At 49.4% G+C, this 25,502-nt stretch overlaps 1 protein-coding gene across 1 annotated transcript in view; it reads left to right on the forward strand.

Moving 5' to 3' along the window:
* The first annotated feature begins 19,855 nt into the window (after window positions 1-19,855).
* Window positions 19,856-25,502, forward strand: part of LRRC32 (leucine rich repeat containing 32) — a 28,269-nt gene continuing 22,622 nt past the window's right edge. The window contains exon 1 of the mRNA XM_077298725.1: window positions 19,856-19,976. The gene's annotated coding sequence lies outside the window, so the exon portion shown is untranslated. The remainder of the gene's footprint in view (window positions 19,977-25,502) is intronic.

Below are 25,502 nucleotides of genomic sequence, written 5' to 3' on the forward strand. Positions count from 1 at the left end.
TGACAAAACTTTTGTCTTGCCAAAATCTGACCATTCTGTGTCCATTAACTGATCAATATTTCTGCATTGATGCCAATTTATTTTATTAACCTAAACCACATTTCGGAGGGTTTCAGCTTTCAAAATAATAATTTATGCAACCAATTGATGAATTTAACGTCAGGTTATAAACTTTTATTTACCTAACATGGATAAGCGACATAACTTCTGCCAGGGAGTGTAGATTAGATTGCACACATTCTGTCACTAAGCATGTTATTTATGAAGGGAATTGCTTGCAGGTTTGCTGTGGTACCATGTTCATTCCATTTGATGATAATGGATTTGATGGTGCTCTGGGGAATCATCAGAGACTGGGATATCTCCTTGGTCTTCATGGTGTTGTTTCGAGATCTCTTTGGTCTTCAGGGTGTTATTTGGAGACCTCCATGGTCTTCATTGTGTTGTTTGGAGATCTCCTTGGTTTTCGTGGTGTTGTTTCGAGACCTGTTTGGTTTTCATGGTGTTGTTTGGAGATCTCCTTGGTCTTCCTGGTGTCGTTTGGAGATCTCATTGGTCTTCATGATGTTGTTTGGAGATCTCTTTGGTCTTCCTGGTGTTGTTTGGAGATCTCCTTGGTCGTCTTGATGTTGTTTAGCGATCTCCTTGGTCTGCATGGTGTTGTTCGGAGATCTCCTTGGTCTTCATGGTATTTGGATAATGGTGCCTCTTGTTAATGGTGTTGCAGCCTTTGTGGCCTTTCAGAAAAGGTAAAGTGTATATACTGACAGACATATGACACTTAGATTGCACACAGGGGGACGTCCTGTCACTAAGCATGTGTCTTATGAAGGGAATTGCTTGCACCAGAAACTTTTAGGGGGTTCATAGCAAAATGGGTAAATACATATGCACATGACAATCTATATCTTATCCAATAAATGTAATTTTTGCTTATATTTCTCTCACTTCACCAACTTAGACTATTTAATGCTGATGCATCACATACAAACCTGATTTAAAAAATATTTAAACACAGGCTGCAATGTAATAAAATAGGTGAAAAGTCAAGGGGGTAAATAATTTTTAAAGCCTAGATAGATAGAAACATAGATAATAGAAAGATAGATAGATAGATTGATAGACAGAATTCAATGTGCAGCATTCTTACATGTTATTGATAAATAAGACTGCTGCTGTAGATATAAAATGTATGTACTATTTATGTACTATTTAGCATTGATATAAATTTAGAGATCCTTAAACAGCAGAGGGCAGCAGTGAGATATGCAGTCTATAGCTTGAGTTTTATAGGATCAAACCATAATGTTGGTCCAGGACGCATCATAGTTATAGTTAGACCAAATGTCAGTAACTCATTAAGTAGCAGAATAGTGAGTGCAGCTCTGTAGTATAATACAGGTAATAATACAGGTAATACAGGATGTAACTCAGGATCAGTACAAGATCAGTAATGTAATGTATGTACACAGTGACTGCACAGCAGGAAGAGGTGGAGCCTGCTTGCCGTGTGCTCTGTGTGCTGCCTAGAGAGCTCCTGGGAAGGGAGGTAAACTTTTTCATCCAGGACTTTTTGTCTGCCCCCTTCCCAGGAAAGAAGGCTCATTTTGGGACTGGCCTCCGGGGCTGGGCCCCCGGCTCCCACCTCCCGGTCCAAGCCGGCGGGGGGGGTGGGAGGACTCCAACTCCGGCTAGGGCTACAAGATCTGGCCAAGAATCAGGCAAGGGATCCAGCATGAAGACCCGTAGGACCCCTGAGGCCGCGGCGGCTCCTTCCCCCGGAGGTAGGCCGAGTACGAGCAGGGGTGCTGCAGCGGTGCCCCTTGGTTGGGGTACCAAGGCGGCTCGTGAATCCGCCGTGGTCTATGGTTCACGCATCCATGCGCACCTCTGCGAGTATGAGGACGCCTCAAGGAAGCTAAAATCCCTCTGGGGGGAGTTGAGGGTAGCTAAGGAGAGGTCTGACAGGGCCTCCGGCAATAAGAAGGCCGAGCTATCCGCCGCGGTCAAGAAGATCAAAAAATCCATACAAGACCTGGAAAGCCGGAGGTGTGAGATCCTGGATGGCAGCGGGCCCTTCCGTGAAAAGCTGGAGATCGACGACCGGTTCAGAGCCATGACCGGTGGGGCTCCGGAGGGGTCACGGAGCTCCGGCCAGGTGGTGGAGGAGGATGATGAGGAATGCGAGGAGGAGGTCGCGCCCTACCCACCGCCTGGTGGCCTGGTAAGAGATCTCCAGGCGTTGCATAGCGGGACAGCCCCCGAGCAGGTGGCTCTCCCGTCAGATTCTGGCCCTTCAGGGGACAGCGGGAGCGAGGGGGAGGATGAGGATGGTGGTAGTAGCAGTGAGGGGGGCTGCCTCGTCATGCAGCAGATCCGGCAGATCGAGTCCCCGGTCCGTTTTAACCAGCTGAAGTTCAGGGATGAGATCTGTGAGGACGAGGCAACCAGGAGGGGGATGAAGAGGAAGGTTAAGAAAAGTAAGAAGAAAACATCTACTGTGGAGAAGTATGTGTATGTCCCCCTCTCTGGGGCCCCCCGGTCCCGCTGTGCGGCACCCGCTGCCCACCCCGGCTCGGACTCTGTTGTGGGTCCGCAGCGAGGGAGCGGGGAGATTACAGGCCATGACACACAGGGCGCTGCCTCTGTTTGTGGTAACGGAGGGGGTAGTGATGTGTCTGATATGGAGCATGGTGTGGAAGGTGGCCCAGAGGTGGGCAAGAGAGTGGCAGCCGGGACCGCATCTCCGGCGGTGAGCGCTGGGGTGTCCGGGTCCCCCACTTACGGATCCGATAAAGCTGGATCGCTTCTGGGGGCCCGGGCACCTAGTAAAGTAAAGGGGGAGGGGCCTGCGGCTCCGGCAGAACCGGCTCATAAAAAGAAAATGGTGGGGGCTCCCCTGGCGGGGTCTGCGGTGAAGTCGGGGTCTCCTGCATTGGGGGCACCGCCGCTGGTGGATGCTGAGGGGGAGTGGCCTAGCCTGGGGCCGGCTGCTGGAGCTGCTGTGGCCAGGCTGTTTGTGGCCCAGGGTGTGGTGGTGGGGGGCGCTGTGCCTCAGGGGACTGGTACCGCCAGGGGGATTCCTGGGGGTGGATCCAGCTCTGGGTCGGCTCTGGGGGTCCCGCTGCGGCCGGTCTCAGGGGGCGTGGCCTCCTCGGCACCCGCTGCCCATGTAGGAGCAGCTTTGCATAGCTGTGCTGTGCGGCTGGAGGCTGGGGGCGTGGCTTCCCAAGGAAAAGAAAAAAAAATGGTCTTAGCTGTGGTCTGCAATGGAGCAGGGACTGCAGCAGATAGCAGCAAGGGCGCCTGCCTGGCGGGGTCCCCTGAGTCTGGGGGCTTACCTGCGGTGGGGGCTCCGGTGACAAGGCAGGATGGAGCTGGAGGCGGGTCTGCACCTGGCTTCCTACCTGCCAGTGAGGGAGGAGACTCTGTGCCTGCTGTGGTGGACAGTCAGGCTGTGCTGCTTAAGTCCCATGGCAGCAGGACTCTTAAAGGGACACAAGCGCTGTGTGTGCCAAACCCCCCAGCAGGGAAGATGCCACCAGTAGGTGGCGGTAGCAGTGAACCTGGTAATACCCAAAAGGTGAGGCAAAATAAAACTGACCCCAGTGTGCATGTGAGTGAGAGCGGGGTGACTGATGGAGTGGATGAGGAGGGTGCGGGTATGGAAGTGTCTATGGTTGAGGATGCGAGTGGCAGTGCGTCTAAGGTGGCAAGTGTGAGTACGGTGTCTGATGGTAGTGGGAGAAGGGGGGAGGGGGTCGGTCCATCTGCCCCCCCAGCCACAGGTTCTCGGAGTTATTCGGGGGTGGTGGCTGGAGCCCCGGGGTCTAGTCAGGGGGTTTCCTCGCCTCTGGACCTCAGGGATAGCGTTTTGCGGCGCCGCTTCCTGGAGGCCCTCAAAAAGGGAGAACGGACGATCGAAGTAGAGGGAAGAGTGGTGGACTTGGCCTTTTGGCTGGATAGACACGGCCAGGCTGTCTTCCAAGATAAAAGGGAAGGGGAAACGGTTTGGTCCCTCCCGACAGCCGGGCAGGGGGTGGCCAGGCGGAATGTGGTCCGTCTTCGGTGGAGGGGCAGTGAAGCGTGCCCGCCAAGGGCGAGGGTTGTGGAGCTCCTTCTGAAGATGGACTTCAGGGCGACGGACATCTTTGCCCTGATTCATCCGTTTGGCACCTCCTTCTTCGATGTCAGTTTTGTTCGGCCAGAGGGCTTGGAGCTTTTCTGGTCGAATTTCGAACTGGCAAAGGGGGAGCCCGGCTGGCGAGACTTTGCCGTGCAGGCGGTGTCTCGCCAAAATAGTGTAAAGAGGGTGACCGTTCTGACAAGTAACGAGTCACTCTCTGGGGTCGACATAATGACGTGGCTTTCCCGTTATGGGGAAGTCACCGAGGTCCCTAAAAAAAATAGGGACGAGTTTGGCATTTGGTCAGGGGGCTGGACCTTCATGGTAAAGTTGAAGGTTTCAGGAGGTACGGTCACCCACATCCCTTCCTCAGCATTTCTGGGGAGGGACAGAATCCAGATCTTCTACCAGGGGCAACCGAAGGTCTGCCACAGGTGCGGTGATCCCCGCCACTTCAGCGCAGGCTGCAAGGTACAGAAATGTGCCTTGTGTGGCGGGGTAGGCCATCTTGCCGCGGCCTGTGGTGACATTAGGTGTCACCTGTGTGGTGACCTAGGTCACCCGTATAGCCGCTGCCCCCATTCCTTTTCCAGCACCATCTCTGGCCTGGCAGGGGGGAGCCAAGGGGGGGTCCCCGGTGGTGCAACTTCTGCTGTGGCTGAGGGTGGAGGCATGAGGGGAGCTGAGGGGTCGGTGAGGAAAGGCGAGGCTGGTACATCTGCCCACCAGTGGCAACAGGTGAGGAGCCGTAAGGGCAGGGGGCAGGATAAGCCTCAGGCAACTGGGGTGATGACTGCCCCCACCCTGGAGACGGCAGCCGAAGCCTCTGAGGCCCTGGGGGAGAAGGCGGTGAGCGAGGAGATCCGGAGGATGGAGAGGGAGGAGTTGGCTGCTTCTGATAACTCTTCCCAGTATGAAAGTCTGGATGAAGAGGTGGTGGAGCAGCCTAAAAAAATGGGTGACAATCGTACCGGTAAGAGTCGGAAGAAGAGGAAGAACAAGGCTAAAAAATCTAAGCCCCCCCCCCTGGCCACTGGGGTGCCTACGGAAGGGCTCGCTGACTCCCCTCTGATCCCCCTCTCCAATCGGTTCCAAGCCCTCGATGACTCTGCTGTGTCGGAGGTCGGGGGTGAGGGGCCGGTCGCAACATCTGGGGTGCCTTCGGGGAGTGGTGAGGTCTGTCCTCCGGGGGATTCACACTCCTCTGGAGGGGGGACCACCTCGGGGTCCAGGGGCAAGGAATCTATTTCTGGGAAATCCAGTGCTATAAAGGAGGATATGGACACCTCGGTATCTTTAAAGAGGAGGGGTGAGTCGGGCTCCTCCTCAGAAGGGGAGAGGAAATCAGGGGGTACGGTTAAAAAACAGGCCATCTAACTCAATCACCCATGATGGCGGAACCTACCCCGTTGACTCTGGCGTCGATTAATGTCGCCAGCATAAAGTCAGATACGGCTAGATTTACGGCCTTTGATTTTTTCACCCGGGTTGAGGCTGATATTTTATTTTTGCAGGAGACCAGACTAACGGACCTGGGGTCCATCTACAAAGCAAAGAGGGAATGGAGGAGTGGGCCCTCATACTGGTCTCTTGCGGCCGAGCCGTATAGCGGGGTAGCGGTCCTTTTTAAGACCGTGGAGGTGGAATGCAGACGGGTGATCGAGGTAGAAATGGGGAGATGTTTGGTCCTTGACGTCTTCATGAGGGGACAGGAGCTTCGGCTCATCAATATCTATGGCCCACAATCCAAGTGGGACCGTAAATGTCTCTTCCTGAGGATCAAGCCCTATCTTTTTACGAGCCGGCAGGTGGTCTTCGGTGGGGATTTTAATACTGTAACCAGACTCCGTGATAGGGGAGGCCCCGGAGACCGGCTGGCTTATGATAGCGTAGCCTTGAATAGCATAGTAAGCGAAGCTCGCCTGGTGGATGTCCACATCCGGCACACCCCAGGTCACGGGGGTTTCACCTTTTTTAGGGGAAGCAGTAGGTCTAGGATAGATAGGTTTTTTTTTTAAAGGAGGAAGCCGTCTCTTCTGCAGTGTCCGCTGTTGAGGTGGAGTTCTCCGATCACTGTTTCATTTTCTTTACTTTGAATGTTACAGAGACCCCCCGGATGGGGAGAGGCCTATGGAAGCTGAATTCGTCCCTTCTGGAAGAGGCGGAAGTAAGACAGTCCTTTGAGGAATTTCTTCAGAGCCAGGTACCTCTCTTGGGTCTTTGTAGCAGTAAGTCTGAGTGGTGGGAGATCTTCAAAAGAAGGGTCGCAGGGTTCTTCCGTCAGCTCTCGAGTCTCAGAGGCCTGAACAGGTACCGCCTGTATCGGGAGCTGGGGAGGAAACTCGAGCAGCTCGTCTCGACTGGAGGGGACCGAGAGGAAATCTCCAGGGTGAAGACCTTGCTCAAGGGGTGCCAGTATGATAGGCACACATCCTTGGTTTTTGAGAGGGATTTCGGGAGGTACCGCTCGCCCGACCCTTACAGAAACTGCAGGTTGTCAGTGAATTGTAAGATGGTGAGAGGACTGATTGACAGTACGGGGTCCCTGAACAGATCCAAATCAGTGATCCTGGAGGTGGTCAGATCCTTCTACTTGCACCTCTTGGGGAGGAGGGATCCTGATCGGGATGAGATGTCGGCTTTCCTGACTGAAACCATTCCTGAGCCAGGGGATGACCCCTCTCTTCATGTTTTGGCAGAAGCAATCAGGGAAGAGGAAGTGAGACGGGCGATTGATGGGCTCCGGCCCAAAAAGTCGCCCGGTCCGGATGGCTTAACATCCGAGTTCTACAAGACTTTTAGGGACTCTTTGGTCCCCCTCTTGACTGAGGTTTTTAATGAGTGCCTCTCCTCGGACATTCTACCCAGTTCAATGAGGAAGTCAGCCCTGATTATCCTGTCAAAGGGTAAAGACTCGTCCCGTATTGAGAATTGGCGTCCCATAGCGCTTCTCAATACGGACCGAAAGGTTCTGGCAAAGGTGCTTTTTAATCGGTTGGTGCAGTTTGCGCCCCGGCTCCTTTCGGGGGCCCAGCACTGCTCTGTTCCAGGCCGCAGTACATTTAGTGCTGTGCTCGGTGTCCGGGAGGCAGTGGAGCAAGGCAGGGCAGGTCACTGGAAGGGGTACTTGCTGTCCTTAGACCAGGCGAAGGCCTTTGACTGGGTTAACCATGAGTACCTCTGGTCCGTCCTTCTGAGGTATGGTCTGCCTGGGAGGTTTGTTGATTGGTTGAGAGTTTTATACAATGGGGCAGAGACTTTTCCGCTCGTGAACGGTTGGGTCGGACACCCTTTTGAGGTGAGGTCTGGTGTCCGCCAGGGCTGTCCTCTGAGCCCGCTGTTATACGTGTTTGCGATCGACCCCCTTTTAAGGAGGGTGGAGCGTGGACCGTTGGTGGGAGTCAGGATGGACCAGGCGGAGCCAGAGGCCGCCTTGAGGGTAGTGGCGTACGCTGATGATGTTTCCCTTTTTGTATCCTCGAGAGAGGAGGCAGATTGGGTGATGTCTGAGGTTGAACGCTACTCGGTGGCATCCGGTTCCATGATCAACCGAGACAAGTGTGAGAGTCTCTGGCTGGGAGGGGGAGATCCAAGTTTTGATCTCCCGGACACCCTTCCAGGGCCTCAGGCCACAGCAAAAATATTAGGCATCAGTTTCGGCCCGGGGGACTATCCCCAGCAAAACTGGGAGGGCAGACTTAAGATTGCCGCCCAGAAGGTGGATCAGTGGAAGGGTTGGTCTTTGACCCTAAGGGAAAGGGTTAGTCTTGCCAAGGGCTATTTGCTTCCTTTGCTAATATATTTGGGCAGCGTCTGCATCTTGCCAGAGCCTCTTTGGACACGGGTCTACAGCCTGTTTTTCCAATTGTTATGGGGAAATAGGCTGAACCTAATCAAGAGGGAGGTCACGTACCGCACGAGGAGACTAGGAGGGTTGGGTATGGTCAACCCAGTGGTGTTTCTAGTAAACACCTTTCTTAAGGCAAACATCGCCAACCTCTGGTCAGAGAGGGCTCCTCTGTGGGTATTCTCCTGTAGGGGGTGGTTTCGGCCTTTCTTCCAGGAATGGGAGACAGGAGGGCAGGTAAAGGACCTTCGAACACCTCATGGGCATCTTCCGGCTTATGCTACCCCGGTTCTGAAGGTGATCCGTCGGTGGGGTCTGGGAGTGTGGGAGATCAGGACCATGTCGAGAAGGTTACTTGACAATAGGGTCCTGTTGACCCACTTTCAGAAGCCCCTGGCGCTCAGGGATTGCCCAAGCTGGGATCTGGAGGTGGGGCTCGGGTTATTGAACTCTAAGCGGATCCCCTTGAAGTTTTGGGACTTGGCTTGGCGCTGCTTCCATGGGAAGCTGTATGTGAGGGACAACCTGAAGTGCAGATGCTCTGATGACCGGGATTGTCCCCGCGAAGAGTGTGGCGGTATGCTTGAAAGCATGGAGCATTTCCTGCTTCGGTGTCCCTTTAATACAGAGGTCTACAGCAGGGTGGGTGCTTCCATTGGCTGGCCTAGGCTGGCAGGCCTTTCCTATGCGGAGTGGGCCTATGGGGCATTCAGGTCCCTTGGTGGCCGAGATCGGGGCACTGTTTTCTTAGTTAGTTTAGTAACTAGGTTCCACACGTGGAATGCACGGTGTCTAGTGTCTACTCAGCGGAAAGTCCTCCCCAGGGAAGAGGTGATTAGGAACATCCTGGGTGACCTGGCAAAAGTGCGCTTGCTGGAGTTTGAGAGGCTGGGTGCAGGGAGGGCCTCTCTTCTTTGGAGGGGTTTCTCCTTTAATGTCCCCTAGGGAGAGTTAGGTTCTGTGTGCCTGTGATAGGGTTGAGTTAGTCTTTTTTATCTTTTTATCTTTATTTTGTAGGGTCAGATAGATGTGTAGGGACAGGGAGGGACAGATAGGGACAGTCTTTAGGGACAGGTAGTTAAGGTACCGTCACATTAAGCGACGCTGCAGCGATAGCGACAGGGATGCCGATCGCTGCAGCGTCGCTGTTGGGTCGCTGGAGAGCTGTCACACAGACCGCTCTCCAGCGACCAACGATGCCGAGGTCCCCGGGTAACCAGGGTAAGCATCGGGTTGCTAAGCGCAGGGCCGCGCTTAGTAACCCGATGTTTACCCTGGTTACCAGCGTAAAAGTTAAAAAAACAAACAGTACATACTCACCAGCGCGTCCCCCAGCCTCTGCTTCCTGACACTGACTGAGCTCCGGCCCTAACAGCACAGCGGTGACGTCACCGCTGTGCTTTCACTTTCAGTTTAGGGCCGGCGCTCAGTCAGTGTCAGGAAGCAGAGGCTGGGGGACGCGCTGGTGAGTATGTGCTGTTTGTTTTTTTAACTTTTACGCTGGTAACCAGGGTAAACATCGGGTTACTAAGCGCGGCCCTGCGCTTAGTAACCCGATGTTTACCCTGGTTACCAGTGTAAAATATCGCTGGTATCCTTGCTTTTGCTGTCAAACACGGCGATACACGGCGACCTAGCGACCAAATAAAGTGCAGACCTTCTAGCAGCGACCAGCAATTTCACAGCGGGATCCAGATCGCTGCTGCGTGTCAAATACAGCGATATCGCTATCCAGGTCCCTGCAACGTCACGGATCGCTGGCGATATCGCCTAGTGTGACGGTACCTTTAGTATTAGGTTGGTAGTGAGGGTCAGTGAGGGACAGGTAGGGGCAGGTAGGGAGAGATTGGTAGGGCTATAGGGACAGGATTTTCTCTTTTGTGTTGTTAGGGAGGGTCAGGGTGATGTGCGGTAGATTAGGGTGAGAGCCTCTATGGTCTCCAGTTCCTGGTGGTGGGCTGTAACCCTCACTTATAGATTTTTGTTTTGTAATTGGTAACCCGGGTATAGGGCTTGCAAGCATTGAACTTGAGCCTGTTCTTTGGTCATGATTATGGTGTGTACTGGTTATTATTATGTTATTGATTATATGTTATTATAAGGTTGTATATATGTTACATGTGTACTATGATGCGTGTAGGGGGGATTTAGTTTAGGTGGGGTGGGGGGTTTCTTGGGGGGTGGGGGGATGGGTTTTGGAGAATGGACGTCCGGCGGGATGCCAAGAAGAGGAAAAAAGGGCCATAAACTTCTGTGGACCTTGTTGTATAGTGAAGGCCACAAACTTTCGTGGGACCTTGTGTGATAGGCCACAAACTCTCGTGGGACCTGGTGTGATAGGCCACAAACTTTCGTGGGACCTTTGGGGGAATGGTGGTGGTTTAGTTTAGGAGGTAAAAAAAAAATAAAAATATATATATATATATAAAAAATAAATATAAAAAATATATGATTAAGTTTTGGCCAGGTGGCCTATTTGCTTTCTTTAGGGCAGTTGGCCGACTTTTGTTTATTTTTCTAGGGATGAATGCATGGGTATGTGTGTATGAGGGAAAAAGGTACAAGGGGAGAGGAAAAAGGATATAGGTTGAGGTCTCTTCCCTTGCTGGGGGGCATTAATGAAATGGAGGACCATTTTGTTTGTATAAATATGCTGGACATTGGACTTTTGGGGACTGTGAATAATTTGTTTTGTTATTGAGTTTGTCTGTAAGCTTTGCCTGTAAGTTTTGTTTTGTACTTTTATAATAAAAAAGAGATACAGGATGTAACTCAGGATCAGTAATGTAATGTATGTACACAGGGACTGCACCAGCAGAATAGTGAGTGCAGCTCTGGGGTATAATACAGGATGTAACTCAGGATCAGTAATGTAATGTATGTACACAGGGACTGCACCAGCAGAATAGTGAGTGCAGCTCTGGGGTATAATACAGGATGTAACTCAGGATCAGTATTGTAATGTATGTATACCGTGACTGCACCAGCAGAATAGTGAGTGCAGCTCTGGAGTATAATACAGCATGTTACTCAGGATCAGTAATGTAATGTATGTACACAGTGACTGCACCAGCAGAATAGTGAGTGCAGCTCTGGGGTATAATACAGGATGTAACTCAGGATCAGTAATGTATGTACACAGTGACTGCACCAGCAGAATAGTGAGTGCAGCTCTGGGGTATAATACAGGATGTAACTCAGGATCAGTAATGTATGTACACAGTGACTGCACCAGCAGAATAGTGAGTGCAGCTCTGGGGTATAATAATTCAGGATGTAACTCGGGATCAGTAATGTTATGTATGTACACAGTGACTGCACCAGCAGAATAGTGAGTGCAGCTCTGGGGTATAATACAGGAGGTAACTCAGAGTCAGGATCAGTAATGTAATGTATGTACACAGTGACTGCACCAGCAGAATAGTGAGTACAGCTCTGGTGTATAATACAGGCTGTAACTCAGGAGCAGTACAGTATCAGTAATGTATGTACACAGTGACTGCACCAGCAGAATGGTGAGTTCAGCTCTGCTCAGCTGTTGCTCACTGTAGTAATTGGAAGTGTGGTCCCTACTAAGCCTGCTGTCTGCGCCAGAGCTCAGAGAACCATCACTTCTCCACCTGGTGACCTGCTCTCTCTCTCCTACTCAGGGAGGGAGTGGGTTTCCTGGCATGACCGATGGAGCCAAGTCCCAGGCTTCTGTCCCCCAAACCAGGCCTGCAGGGGCAGGAGAAACCAACAACCAGCCTGCACATCAGAGGACTTGGGGTGAGACGCTCAACTAGGAGTTGCAGCAATATGGCTCCTACTCCGTCCTGGTCTGCGGAGACTCAGAGAAGCCGCAAAGCTTCCAACATGGTGGTAAGCCTGCCAGCGTAATATTGATTCTTCTGGAGGAAAGCTGAGTGCTCACAGAGGTGAGGCCAACCTCACTGAGGAAGGTGGTAGACTGCAGAGTCTTTGACTACCTATGGCTCCCAGGTCATGAGCCACCTCCGTGAGTATGAAGAGGCGAGTAAGACCATCAGTATACTCTGGGAAGTGCTGCGTTGCACAAGCGCCAAAGCTGCAGGTGCCTCCAAACCAAGGAATACACAACTCCAGGCAGAGGTAAAGAAACTGAAAATTGAAATCAATGAGCTGCAAGTGTGGAAAGCATTTACTAGAAAGAAAAGTGGACCATTTAAAGAAAAACTAATGAATGAGGACAGTTTTAGAGAAATGGTTGATAACAGAGAACAATGGCAGATGGAGCTGCACCATGAGAGCCAGCTGGATGATGGAAGTGATGATGACCAGCAGAAGGCCCCACCTGGCAGCCGTCAAAGTTACCCGCAGGCCACATGCAGCGAGCGCCCTGCAGGACAGGTGATATTGACATCCGGTCGCAGTTCTGCCGTTTCTGGGGAGGACAGGGAGGAGCGCTAATGGCAGAGATAAAGCTCCTGGAGTCCCCAGTGTGCCTTCAGAACTTCCATCTTGTTCACCATTTACCAGAGGATGCACCTGGAGGCGAGAAGAAATCGACAAAGAAGACCACCAAGCCAAAGCTGCATGAAGCGGTAAGCTACGTGTATACACCCCTCCCTATACCCCTGAGTTGGCTGAAGCATCAGCTCACTGTATAAGACCCGTTGCCCAGTCCGGGTATTGCTATGGAACCAGTGCAAAGGCACGGGAAGATTACAAAGCGAGGTAGTGAGGTGCAGAGATCTGTCTCTGCTTGTAGTAGCGGGGACGTAGCAGGAGGTACATCAGCTGAGCGTCTGGATAATGAGGGCTTACGGTCAGGCCACAATACTGTGGTACACTCCTCAGTGGGAGGTGGAAGCGGCCCAGTGTCGGGGGCAACTCTGTTAGCCATGGCACTCTTGATGCTGATCACTTAGTTGAGAAGCAGAGGCAGTGTGAGGGGGCTGCCAAGGCTGGAAGTTCCTGTCTTCCCAAAGTCCTATTCTGTGTTGGTGCCTCTGGTCAGCAAGATCCTGATACTAAAGATCAGTGACACCTCACAGCAAAGGATCAGTGGCACCTATTGGTAACGGTGAAGCAACAGAAATTATCAACTGATGATGTGGAGGGCACACATAAGACCAGGGGTGAGTTCACCTCCAGTTTTGTGAGGGTGGCTAAGCCCCTTGTGCCTGATGATGTGGATGTCAAAATGTCACCCCCTCTTGCTATTGGTCCAGCAAGAGTGAAAGTGGTGGTGAGTGTGAATGAGGAAAATTTTTTCTCTAGTGGTGTGATTGCTGGTTTGGTGGAGGGTGAGGGGGTTATGGAGGAGGGTAATAGTAATACTGTTGGAGTTGATGTGTTCACTGGTCCGGTTGCACCCCGGTGGTGGCAGCGCCCATCAGGAGTTATGCCACTGTCGGTCTGGGGGAGCTAGGGCGTCCTCTACGTTTCTGGCTCTGGGGACGGCATGTCGCAGCGGCGTCTCCTGGGGGCTGTAAAGAAGAGGAAGAGATCACTAATGGTAGAGGGTTGAGAAGTTGATCTATCCTTCTGGATAGAGAGGCATGGCTTCAGTGCCTTCCGGGAGCAAATAGGGGGGCCTAGTGTGGTCCCTCTCAAAAGCTGGGTCGGGCAGTGTGAGTAGGAATGTGGTCCATCTTATCTGAAAGGGCAATGATGCATGTCCTCCAAGGTCTAAAGTTGTGGTGCTCCATCTGAGGTTGGGCTTCAAGGCGATTGACATCTACGCCTTGATACATCCCTATTCCATGCCTGAGTTTGATGTCAGCTTTGTTCGGCCAGAGGGGCATGAGCTTTTCTGTTCAAATTATGAGTAGGCAAAAAATTAGCCCGGCTGGCGAGACCTTGCTATTCAGGCGGTGTCTCGCCAAAACAAGTCAAGAAAGTGACCGTGATGACTTGTAACGATTTGCTTTCTTGTTATGACATCATGACATGCCTTGGCCAGTATGGAGAGGTGGTAGAGGTGCCAAAGAAAAACTGTGACAAGTTTGGTATCCGGCCAGGGGCCTGGATTTTTATGGTAAAACTTAAGCGTTCAGGTGGTACGGTTGACCACATTCCATCATCTGCCTTCCAGGGAAGGGATTATATCCTGGTCTTCTACCAAGGGCAACCGAAGCTGTCACAGCTGTGATGACCCCATACACTTCAGTGCAAACTGCACTGTGCAGAAGTGTGCATTGTGTGGGGATATTGGCCATATTGCTGCATCTTGTGTGGAGATTAGGTGCCACCTGTGTGGTGAGTTAGATCACCCAGCTGTTGTCCTCGCTCCTTTGCTAATACAGTCTTGACCCCAGTGGGAGAAAGCCAGTGAGGCAGAGGAAGGGACTAGCAGGGGTGAGGGAGTTGAGGAGCCAGGGGGGAAAAGCAATAAATAGACACCTGCCCATCTGAAACATCTAGACAAGCGCTAACAGGAGAGGGAGCTGGGCAGCCTCTGTCCTGGATGCCAGTCTTGCCACTGAGGCTACGAGGGATGATGAGTTGGATGAGGTCAGGTGGATCCACAGGGAGGAAAGCACCACTTCCTCAGAGTCCTCCCATTATGAAAGTATGGATGAGTATAATAAGTAGAGGCTAGAGGACAGTCATAAGCTCTGCAAAAATAGAAGAGAAAGAAGGGAGATAAAACATCTTCTCCTGCTCTGACCAAGGTACCTAAGGAAAGAAAAACTAACTCCCGTCTGGTAGGTTTTTCTAGCCAGTTCCAAGGCCTTAAAGGGAACCTGTCACCCCGTTTTTTCCGTATGAGATAAAAATACGGTTAAATAGGGCCTGAGCTGTGCATTACAATAGTGTATTTTGTGGACCCCGATTCCCCACCTATGCTGCCGAAATACGTTACCAAAGTAGTCGTTTTCGCCTGTCAATCAGGCTGGTCTGGTCAGATGGGCGTGGTGTCTTCCCCCAGATCTTGCTTAGTTTTCCGTTGGTGGCGTAGTGGTGTGCGCATGCCCAAGGTCCCAAATCCACTGCACAGGGGAGTGAAAAGAGCGCGATGTGCGCGATTTCCCTGGTGATCGGTGGGGGAGGCCATCTTCCTTTGGCCGCGCGTGCACAGAAGCGGCGCTCTGCTGGCCGCGGCTTCAGGAAAATGGCCGCGGGATGCCGCGCGTGCGCAGATGGAGATCGCGGCGGCCATTTTCCTGAAGCAGAGTTCGCATCTCGGTGGATTCGGGACCTTGGGCATGCACACAACACTACGCCACCAACGGAAAACTAAGCAAGATCTGGGGGAAGACACCACGCCCATCTGACCAGACCAGCCTGATTGACAGGCGAAAACGACTACTTTGGTAAAGTATTTCGGCAGCATAGGTGGGGAATCGGGGTGCACAAAATACACTATTGCAATGCACAGCTCAGGCCCTATTTAACAGTATTTTTATCTCATACGGAAAAAACGGGGTGACAGGTTCCCTTTAAGAACATCTGTTCCGCTAGAGAGGTAGCTGAGGGTGAGGTTCCTGCTTTGGCGGGGCTTACAGGGGGTGCCGAGTCTTGTTCTTCTTGGGATGTAAGGTCTTAGAGTGAGGGACTGACCCAGAGTCTAGAGATGAGGATGATAAAAAGAAAAAAATGTGGCAATGAACACCAATGTGTTATTAAAGAGAGGGAAGGATTCCTCCTCTGAGACAGAGGATGAGGGAAGTGGGAGGAAGAAAGCCATCTAACTCAGTCACCAGTGATGGCGGTACCCACTCCATTTACGCTGGCATCCATTAATGTCACCAACATAAAGTCAAATACAGCCAGATTTGCGGCCTTGATTTTTTGTCAGCCGGGTTGAAGCTGACATTTTCTTTTTGCAAGAGACCATGCTGCCAAATATGGCAGATGTGTTTAAGGCTAAAGGTAGTGGAAACTCAGGAACTCCTGTTGGTCTTTTGCAGCCCAGCCATATAGCGGAGTGGTGGTCCTTTTTACTGCACCGGTTGAATGCTGAAGGGTTATTTAGTTAGAAATGGGAAGGTGCTTGATGTTGGATGTCCTCATGAAGGGACAAGATCTTTGGCTTATTAACATATATGGTCCACATTCTAAGTGGGACTGGAAGTGTCTCTTTATGAGGATCAAGCCCTACCTTTTCACAAGTTGGCCAGTTGTCTTTGGAGAGGACTTCAACACTGTCATGAAGCCTCAAGAAGAGGAGGTTCCAGAGACAAGCTGACTTATGATAGCGTCTCCCTTAATAGTATAGCTAGTTAGGCTCACCTGGTGGATATCCACATTTGGCACACCTCAGGCCACGAGAGGATTTTCTTCAGAGCCAGGTACCCTTACTGGATCTTTGTAGTAGTAAGTCAGAGTGGTGGGACATGTTTAAGGAAAGGGTGGCGAGATTCTTCCGCCAGCTCCTGAGCCTCAGGAGTCTGAGCAGGTATTGCATGTGATGCGCCCACCAGGGCTGTGGGGTACTTGGTACCGGGTCCGGTACTTAAAGGGATGTGTCGCGGCAGCAACCCGGTCCGTGGCCCTGGGCGCCCATGTTAAAGGGACGTCTTTAAAGAGTTTTTTTGAAATAAAGGAATGTTCGTGACGCCACCTGTGGTATTCGGTCAGGGGTGTCCGACGCTGCTTAAAGGGGTCCTCTGGGGTGATGTTATGGCAGCCAAATGGTATAACTTCCCACAGGTGAAGTAGGTCCCCAGGGCTCCCGTGTGTAGATGGAGATGGTGTAATAAGAAACAGAGGACACAAGGTTGCAGTCTCTTTACCTCTTAAGCAATTCAGGCAGCCACAGTCCAGGGTACCGGATCACAGGCTCTGGTGGTGGTCCGGCTGGCTTGGAAGCAAGTTGGGATTTCCGCCTTACCAGGTGGAGTTAGAAGCCTTCCCTTTAGCGCTGTGGTATAGTTCCTTGCTGCCTATAGCTGTCCAACAAGGTCCTAACGAGTTTTTGTCCTTTGTGTAAGTGGGACACTAACCTATATGACAGGTGGCTCGAGCCCTTTCACAGGGTCTCTATCACGACCCGGGCCCTATTCGCCACTGTGTCTTCGGGTGTTAGGGCGGGCAAGTGACCTGTAGTTCAGTTGTCCTGCCAGTTTCTGCTGTGAGTCTTAGAGTCCCTCACAACCTCGGTTTTCCGGCCACCGGTGTCTGTACTCTGTCAAGAGGTAGCTAATTTGCATCTGTTCTCCTCTGATCTTAACTTCACATTTGCCTCTTTTCCTTTTCAGTCTCTTTATCAGTTGCTCTGTTCTGTCTTTCCTTCCCAGGAGCTGCACGGCTCCAGCTTTCCTTCCTCACACGTCACTCTCCTCTCACCAACTACTAACTCTTCCTAACTGCCTAGCAACGGCCAGAGCGAGCAGCTCCCCCGAAGTTGGGTGTAGAGCTCCCTCTTCTGGCCTGAAGTCAGAATGGTGTTGTATGTGCTGATTACCTGTTAAATGGATCCTTCCCTGCTTCCAAGCGTGACATCACTCTCCCAGTGAGGAAAGCAATGCCACTGTAACAACAGGTTACCTGGGGTGTTACACCTGTATCAGGGACTGAGGAGGAAACTCGAGTATCTTGTCTCACCTGGAGGTAGACGCGAGGAGATCTCCAGAGTGAAATCTTTGCTTATGAGGTGTCAGTAGACACGCATCTTTGGTTTTTGAGAGGGATTATGGGAAGTACCATAAGTAGTTCACAGTGCTAGCGGAGATGTCACCGAGGTCACGGCAGTTTAGCCCGGCTGGGAACGGAGCCTCAGTGACCGTAGGTAACCTCGATGATGTCACCTCCAGTCACCGAGGCTGCGCTCACAGCAGTTCAGTCACCAGTGGTTCTCAGCCTGGACGGTCGCATCTTGGCACCATCCAGGTTGAAAACTGTTTTCAATACAGACATGGATTATGGCTTGGGACAGAACGACAGACAGATATGGTATATTGTTGTTTTTTTATTTTAGTTTTACTACAGGAGATTGAGGGCTTCGGAGGAATTAGGTGAGGTCGTAAGTATTGTTTAATTGAGATTATTAAAGGAGTCTGTCATTTTATCAATTAAAGGACTTTATTCTTGGTGTATGTTTAATACAGTTTGGCTATGGGGTTAGTAATGGGGGTGTCTTAATGATGCCTCTCCATTACTAACCTTGGGGCTTGATGTCACCGGACAATACAAAGGTGACATCAACCACCCAACTATCACCTCATTTGCCACTGCTACAGGGCAAGTGGGAAGAGCAAAGCGCCAGAATTGGTGAATCTATTGTGCCTTTTCTGGGTGGCTGCGGGCTGTTATCTTTAGGCTGGGGGGGCCAATATCCATGGCCCCTTACCAGCCTGAGAATACAAACCCCAGCTGTCTGCTTTAGCAAGGCTGGTTGTCAAAAATGGGGGAGACTCTACTATTTATTTACAGTGCAGGAGCGGCAGATGAATACCCCATCTGCCACTCCTGCTCTCGCTGTTATTGGGGCAGCAGGTGTCGGATGATGGCAGCAGTTGTCCCATCAACTAACACCAATGACCGGAGGTAAACTTTATACCCCTGATCACAGCTGAGAGCTCCCACTGTCTTTTGACAGCGTGGGAACCGTGGCTCTCTGACCGGCGGGGATGGCTTCACCGCCAATCAGAAGCGGTGTTCGCCGTGCTGTCATGCACATTATGGCACGGCAAACACTGGATGTTCAGGCCCCCATTCAAGTGAATGGGGTTCGAGTTCAGGTTCAGGTCCAGGTAATGCTCTGGTACCCGAACCCAAATTTTTTGTAACTGTATGGCCGCACATGCCGTCCCGAACATCCAGGTGTCCACCCATCTCTATTAAAGATTTGTCTGAGAGCCAGATGCGGCCATCAAAAGAGCCACATCTGGCTCGCGAGCCATAGGTTCCCGACCCCTGATACAGGATGTAACTCAGGATTAGTAATGTAATGTATGTACACAGTGACTGCACCAGCAGAATAGTGAGTGCAGCTCTGGGGTATAATACAGGATGTAACTCAGGATCAGTAATGTAATGTATGTACACAGTGACTGCACCAGCAGAATAGTGAGTGCAGCTCTGGGGTATAATACAGGATGTAACTCAGGATCAGTAATGTAATGTATGTACACAGTGACTGCACCAGCAGAATAGTGAGTGCAGCTCTGGAGTATAATACAGGATGTAACTCAGGATCAGTAATGTAATGTATGTACACAGTGACTGCACCAGCAGAATAGTGAGTGCAGCTCTGGAGTATAATACAGGATGTAACTCAGGATCAGTAATGTAATGTATGTACACAGTGACTGCACCAGCAGAATAGTGAGTGCAGCTCTGGGGTATAATACAGGATGTAACTCAGGATCAGTAATGTAATGTATGTACACAGTGACTGCACCAGCAGAATAGTGAGTGCAGCTCTGGGGTATAATACAGGAGGTAACTCAGGATCAGTAATGTAATGTATGTACACAGTGACTGCACCAGCAGAATAGTGAGTGCAGCTCTGGGGTATAATACAGGATGTAACTCAGGATCAGTAATGTAATGTATGTACACAGTGACTGCACCAGCAGAATAGTGAGTGCAGCTCTGGGGTATAATACAGGAGGTAACTCAGGATCAGTAATGTAATGTATGTACACAGTGACTGCACCAGCAGAATAGTGAGTTCAGCTCTGGCATATATGGGGTATAATAGAGGATGTAGCTCAGCATCAGTGCAGGATAATACAGTAATACATATGCAATACTTCTGTGTTCCTGAATTCATTTCTTTGGACAGCCCCCTGACAGAAGGATATGAACTATAATACTGATATAACAGATGAGATAGTCGCTCTCGCTATCACTTTTATGATAACACTACCAGCACTAAGACCTGATTCCGCCGTTCGCTGCTCAGTCCCATATAAGGATCGCAGGATATTTCCCTGAAAATGTCTTTAGTTCATGTTCAGTTTTGCAAAGTTTCCAGAGACGCTTCCACATAGGAACAGCAAGGCACAGGGATGAATGACTTCAAGGAACTGGCAAAAGCCTTTTTTCTTAGAAAGCCGAGGAATCCAATCATCTCTCACTTCATATAAGGTAACAGAAGCAATATGGGAGAAAAAAAGAGAAATGTACAGAGCTGATTTTGTCACACTGTTCTGACAGTTTTGTTGCACTACAAGTAAACTACTAGTAAGTTCTCAGGGTGCAGAAAACTCACCAGGTCAGCTCTGCTGCATCTGTGCCATAGACTCTGCTGTCTTCAGTGGGTGTAATATCTTATTATCACAGCTCGTCCTCGTCATTTGGGTTGATTATTATTTTACCATTAGTATGAACCATGATTATTCACAATCGCCTTCACTTAATTACTGAGATGTCCCGAGACTTTACAAATGTTTCTAAGGTTTCTGTTAGTAACTACAGATACAGATGTAGCAGAGCCGAATGTGTCCTGTATGGTCTATACAAGAGGAAAAGTGATAGAATAGTGCGAGCAAACTGAGCTCTGCTGCATCTCCTGTGCATGCTGACAACTCTGAGATAGATAGATAGATAATAGATAGATAATAGATGATAGATAATAGATAGATAATAGATAGATAATAGATAGATAGATAGATAGATAGATAGATAGATAGATAGATGATAGATAGATAGATAGATAGATAATAATAGATACATAGATAATAGATAGATATAGATAGATAATAGATAGATAATAGATAGATAATGGATAGATAGATAAGAGATAGATAATACATGATAGATAGATAGATAAGAGATAGATAATAGATAGATGATAGATGATAGATAGATAGATAGATGATATATAGATAGATATATAATAGATAGATATGAATTAATCTAGTTATACAAGTTCTGTAATATCTTCCATTCCATCACACAGTGTATCTTGCTGCTACTTGTAGTTCTTCTGTAGCAGTGGCCTTGCTGGTGGCTCTGGTAGTCGTTGTCCTGTAGCAGTAACGATGTGTCAGTGTCAGCTGAGATACCAATCCCCAGCAGGACACATGTAGCAGTGTACAGTGCAGAGAAGGATCAGAGAGCTATCAGGTTACAGCAGCCATCACTGCCCCGTGTCACCCAGGGTATATACTGTATACAGCCAGCACTCAGGGTATATACTGTATACAGCCAGCACCCAGGGTATATACTGTATACAGCCAGCACCCAGGGTATATACTGTATACAGCCAGCACCCAGGGTATATACTGTATACAGCCAGCACCCAGGGTATATACTGTATACAGCCAGCCTCGGGTCCAGCAGGACAGGACATCGTGGAGCTTCTCTCCAGCTGCTGCCTGTGACCCTGATGTGACCGCTCCGCACACATTGGCCATTTATTGGTAGATTTCTCCAATTTAGTTGATCGTCTGTAAATGTAACATCAGCAGAAATATCAGATCCCAGCACAGATGAGGGAAAGGCAGAAAAGGAGGAAGACAGATGTGCTGGGGCCGAGACCACCACCACCACCAGCAGCAGCAGCAGCAGCAGCTCTCCTCCTCCTCCTCCTCCTCCTCCTCTCTGACTGTCAATGCATCAACTTTACACAGCATTATGTAACATTTGGAAAATTGGAGCCAAACCCCAAGACACCCAACAAATTACCATGTATCCAGCCTGCGGAGCCCTAGTGAGGATATACAGAGGAATCACCAAGTGTCAATGCAGCTGAACTATTACAAATGTCTTGAAAAAGCCTCTAATAAATAATTATCTACCTATCTATTATTTATTATTTATCTATTATCTATCTATTATCTATCTATCTATCTATCTATCTATCTATCTATCTATCTATCTATCTATCTATCTATTATCTATCTATGTATCTATCTATTATCTATCTATCTATTATCTATTGTGTAATATATGCTGAATATGAGATCTGTGTGTCTCTCCCAGTAATATAGTCTGGATGTGAGGTCTGTGTGTCCCTCCCAGTAATATAGGCTGGATGTGAAGTCTGCTGTCTCTCCCAGTAATATAGGCTGGATGTGAGGTCTGTGTGTCTCTCCCAGTAATATAGGTTGGATGTGAGGTCTGTGTGTCTCTCCCAGTAATATAGGCTGGATGTGAGCTCTGTGTGTCTCTCCCAGTAATATAGTCTGGATGTGAGGTCTGTGTGTCTCTCCCAGTAATATAGGTTGGATGTGAGGTCTGTGTGTCTCTCCCAGTAATATAGACTGGATGTCAGGTCTGTGTTTCTCCCAGTAATATAGGCTGGATGTGAGGTCTGTGTGTTTCTCCCAGTAATATAGGCTGGATGTGAGTGAGGTCTGTGTGTTCCTCCCAGTAATATAGGCTGAATGTGAGCTCTGTGTGTCTCTCCCAGTAATATAGGCTGGATGTGAGGTCTGTGTGTCTCTCCCAGTAATATAGGCTGGATGTGAGGTCTGTGTGTCTCTCCCAGTAATATAGGATGGATGTGAGCTCTGTGTGTCTCTCCCAGTAATATAGGCTGGATGTGAGCTCTGTGTGTCTCTCCCAGTAATATAGGCTGGATGTGAGCTCTGTGTGTCTCTCCCAATAATATAGGCTGGATGTGAGGTCTGTGTGTCTCTCCCAGTACTATAGGCTGGATGTGAGGTCTGTGTGTCCCTCCCAGTAATGTAGGCTGGATGTGAGGTCTGTGGGTCTCTCCCAGTAATATAGGCTGGATGTGAGGTCTGTGTCTCTCCCAGTCATATAGGCTGGATGTGAGGTCTGCTGTCTCTCCCAGTAATATAGGCTGGATGTGAGGTCTGTGTCTCTCCCAGTAATATAGGCTGGATGTGAGGTCTGTGTCTCTCCCAGTAATATAGGCTGGATGTGAGGTCTGTGTGTCTCTCCCAGTAATATAGGCTGGATGTGAGCTCTGTGTGTCCCTCCCAGTAATATGGGATGGATGTGAGGTCTGTGGGTCTCTCCCAGTAATATAGGCTGGATGTGAGGTCTGTGTGTCCCTCCCAGTAATATAGGCTGGATGTGAAGTCTGCTGTCTCTCCCAGTAATATAGTCTGGATGTGAGGTCTGTGTGTCTCTCCCAGTAATATAGGCTGGATGTGAGGTCTGTGTGTCCCTCCCAGTAATATTGGCTGGATGTGAGGTCTGTGTGTCCCTCCCAGTAATATAGGCTGGATGTGAGGTCTGTGTGTCTCCCAGTAATATAGGCTGGATGTGAGGTCTGTGTGTCTCCCAGTAATATAGGCTGGATGTGAGCTCTGTGTGTCTCTCCCAGTAATATAGGCTAGATGTGAGATGTGTGGGTCTCTCCCAGTAATATAGGCTGGATGTGAGCTCTGTGTGTCCCTCCCAGTAATATAGGCTGGATGGGAGATATGTGTGTTTCTCCCAGTAATATGGGCTGGATGTGAGGTCTGTATGTCTCTCCCAGTAATATAGGCTGGATGTGAGGTCTGTGTGTCCCTCCCAGTAATATAGGCTGGATGTGAGCTCTGTGTGTTTCTTCCAGTAATATAGGCTGGATGTGAGGTCTTTGTGTCTCTCCCAGTAATATAAGCTGGATGTGAGCTCTGTGTGTCTCTCCCAGTAATATAGGCTGGATGTGAGGTCTGTGTGTCTCTCCCATTAATATAGGCTGGATGTGAGCTCTGTGTGTCTCTCCCAGTAATATAGGCTGGATGTGAGGTCTGTGTGTCTCTCCCAGTAATATAGGCTGGATGTGAGGTCTGTGTTCTCCCCAGTAATATAGGCTGGATGTGAGCTCTGTGTGTCTCCCAGTAATATAGGCTGGATGTGAGGTCTGTGTTCCCCCCAGTAATATAGGCTGGATGTGAGCTCTGTGTGTCCCTTCCAGTAATATAGGCTGGATGTGAGGTCTGTGTCTCTCCCAGTAATATAGGCTGGATGTGAGCTCTGTGTGTCTCCCAGTAATATAGGCTGGATGTGAGGTCTGTGTTCCCCCCAGTAATATAGGCTGGATGTGAGCTCTGTGTGTCTCTCCCAGTAATATAGGCTGGATGTCAGTTCAGTTTTTATCTAGAGTACTGTTATTTTCACTGCTCAAATATCAGCACAGCTCTAAGGCTATGTGCACACGTTGCAGATTTCTGCGGATTTTTCCGCTCAGTTTTTTATAAATCTGCAGGTAAAACGCACTGTATTTTACCTGCGAATTACCCGCAGATTTACCGTGGATTTCCTGCGGTTTTTATGCGGATTTCACCTGCGTTTTACCACCTGCGTATTCCTATAAAGGAAGGGTAAAACAAGGGTAAAACGCTGCGGAATCTGCACAAAGAATGAACATGCTGCGGATAGTACAACGCAGGGTTTCCGTGCAGTTTTCCGCACCATGTGCACTGCGGATTTGATTTTCCATAGGTTTACATGGTACTGTAAACCTGATGGAAAACTGCTGCGAATTCGCAACGTATGCACATAGCGTAATACTCTGCTTAATTCCTTTGTATCTGCTTTCTCCTTATCTACAGCCTGATTTTTCTGCCCTCTCTGATACTGTAGATACTTTTCCCTCTTCCCACTTTATGAAGATCTGTGTACAAAAGCCGTATCTCCATGATCTATTGCCACTAAACAGGGTTTGTGCAAAACAGAGATCCCTACCTGCAGACCACTATGGCTGAAATCATCAAACATTTTTTTATCAGTGATGATTTCAATGAAAGCCGCCTTTCTTTACATAATGTAGGGATAGTTAGGGATTCAGCTCTATTCCCTGACTATAGCTCTCGGGGATTTTACTGAAAATTATTGATCTTTCCATGTCTGGGGAAAGGAACTAAAATCCATCACATCTTTACCTATCCGTCCTCTCTATAGGGATGTGGACTCTTTGTCCACCACCTTTGAGTGTTTGATGAAAACTTGACCCCAAACCTGAATGTTTTTCTCAAAAAGCCTAAAAGACATTGTACAAAGTTTTCTTCTAATGTAGAAGATACTCACAGCTCAGATTTTTGAATGTTGTTCTGGATCTGCTGGAGGACACCACCCTCCATGTTTCTATTAGAATAAGATGGGAATGATCACACGCCATGTATTGGGAGATGTTGGGACACAGTTTAGCACCCCCTCCTCTCTTCCCATCGACGTGGTCACTTTTGTGACTCCTGAGCTGATAGAGTGTCTTCCCATGTTGATCCTCACCTGTTGGAATTGAGAGCGGTTACAAAGAGCATCTCTCATTTTGGAGGACAAGAACAAGGACATCAGATTCTTATAAATTGACGATGTGTAATACTTCATTTCTCCTTTGGGGGCACTGCAGGGAAATTGAACACTTACTGGGATCCTTCTTGTAATTAGTGATTCTGGAGAAATGTCCTGTAGAACACAACTTAGGGTCAATCTAAAACTTATTGGATACATTTGTCTGCGTCGTATCTTAGGGATAAAAAAAGATGTAACATACTAAGAAGATGAGGATGGAAAACACCTTGAAAAAAAAGGCTTCAGAGAAGGGAAAGAGTGAATTGAAACCGATAACGAAGGTTCAGCAGAACTGTGCTGAGATATTTCCCGTAAATGTAGCAAGAGGCGAACGCGCGTCGGTGTGTAATTCTATAATTACACCATAGGAGGCTGCAGATAACATAACAGCTTCGGCCTGATGTTACTTGGTGCTAA

The sequence above is a fragment of the Ranitomeya variabilis genome, chromosome 3 (assembly GCF_051348905.1).
Source record: "Ranitomeya variabilis isolate aRanVar5 chromosome 3, aRanVar5.hap1, whole genome shotgun sequence".
NCBI lineage: Eukaryota > Metazoa > Chordata > Amphibia > Anura > Dendrobatidae > Ranitomeya > Ranitomeya variabilis.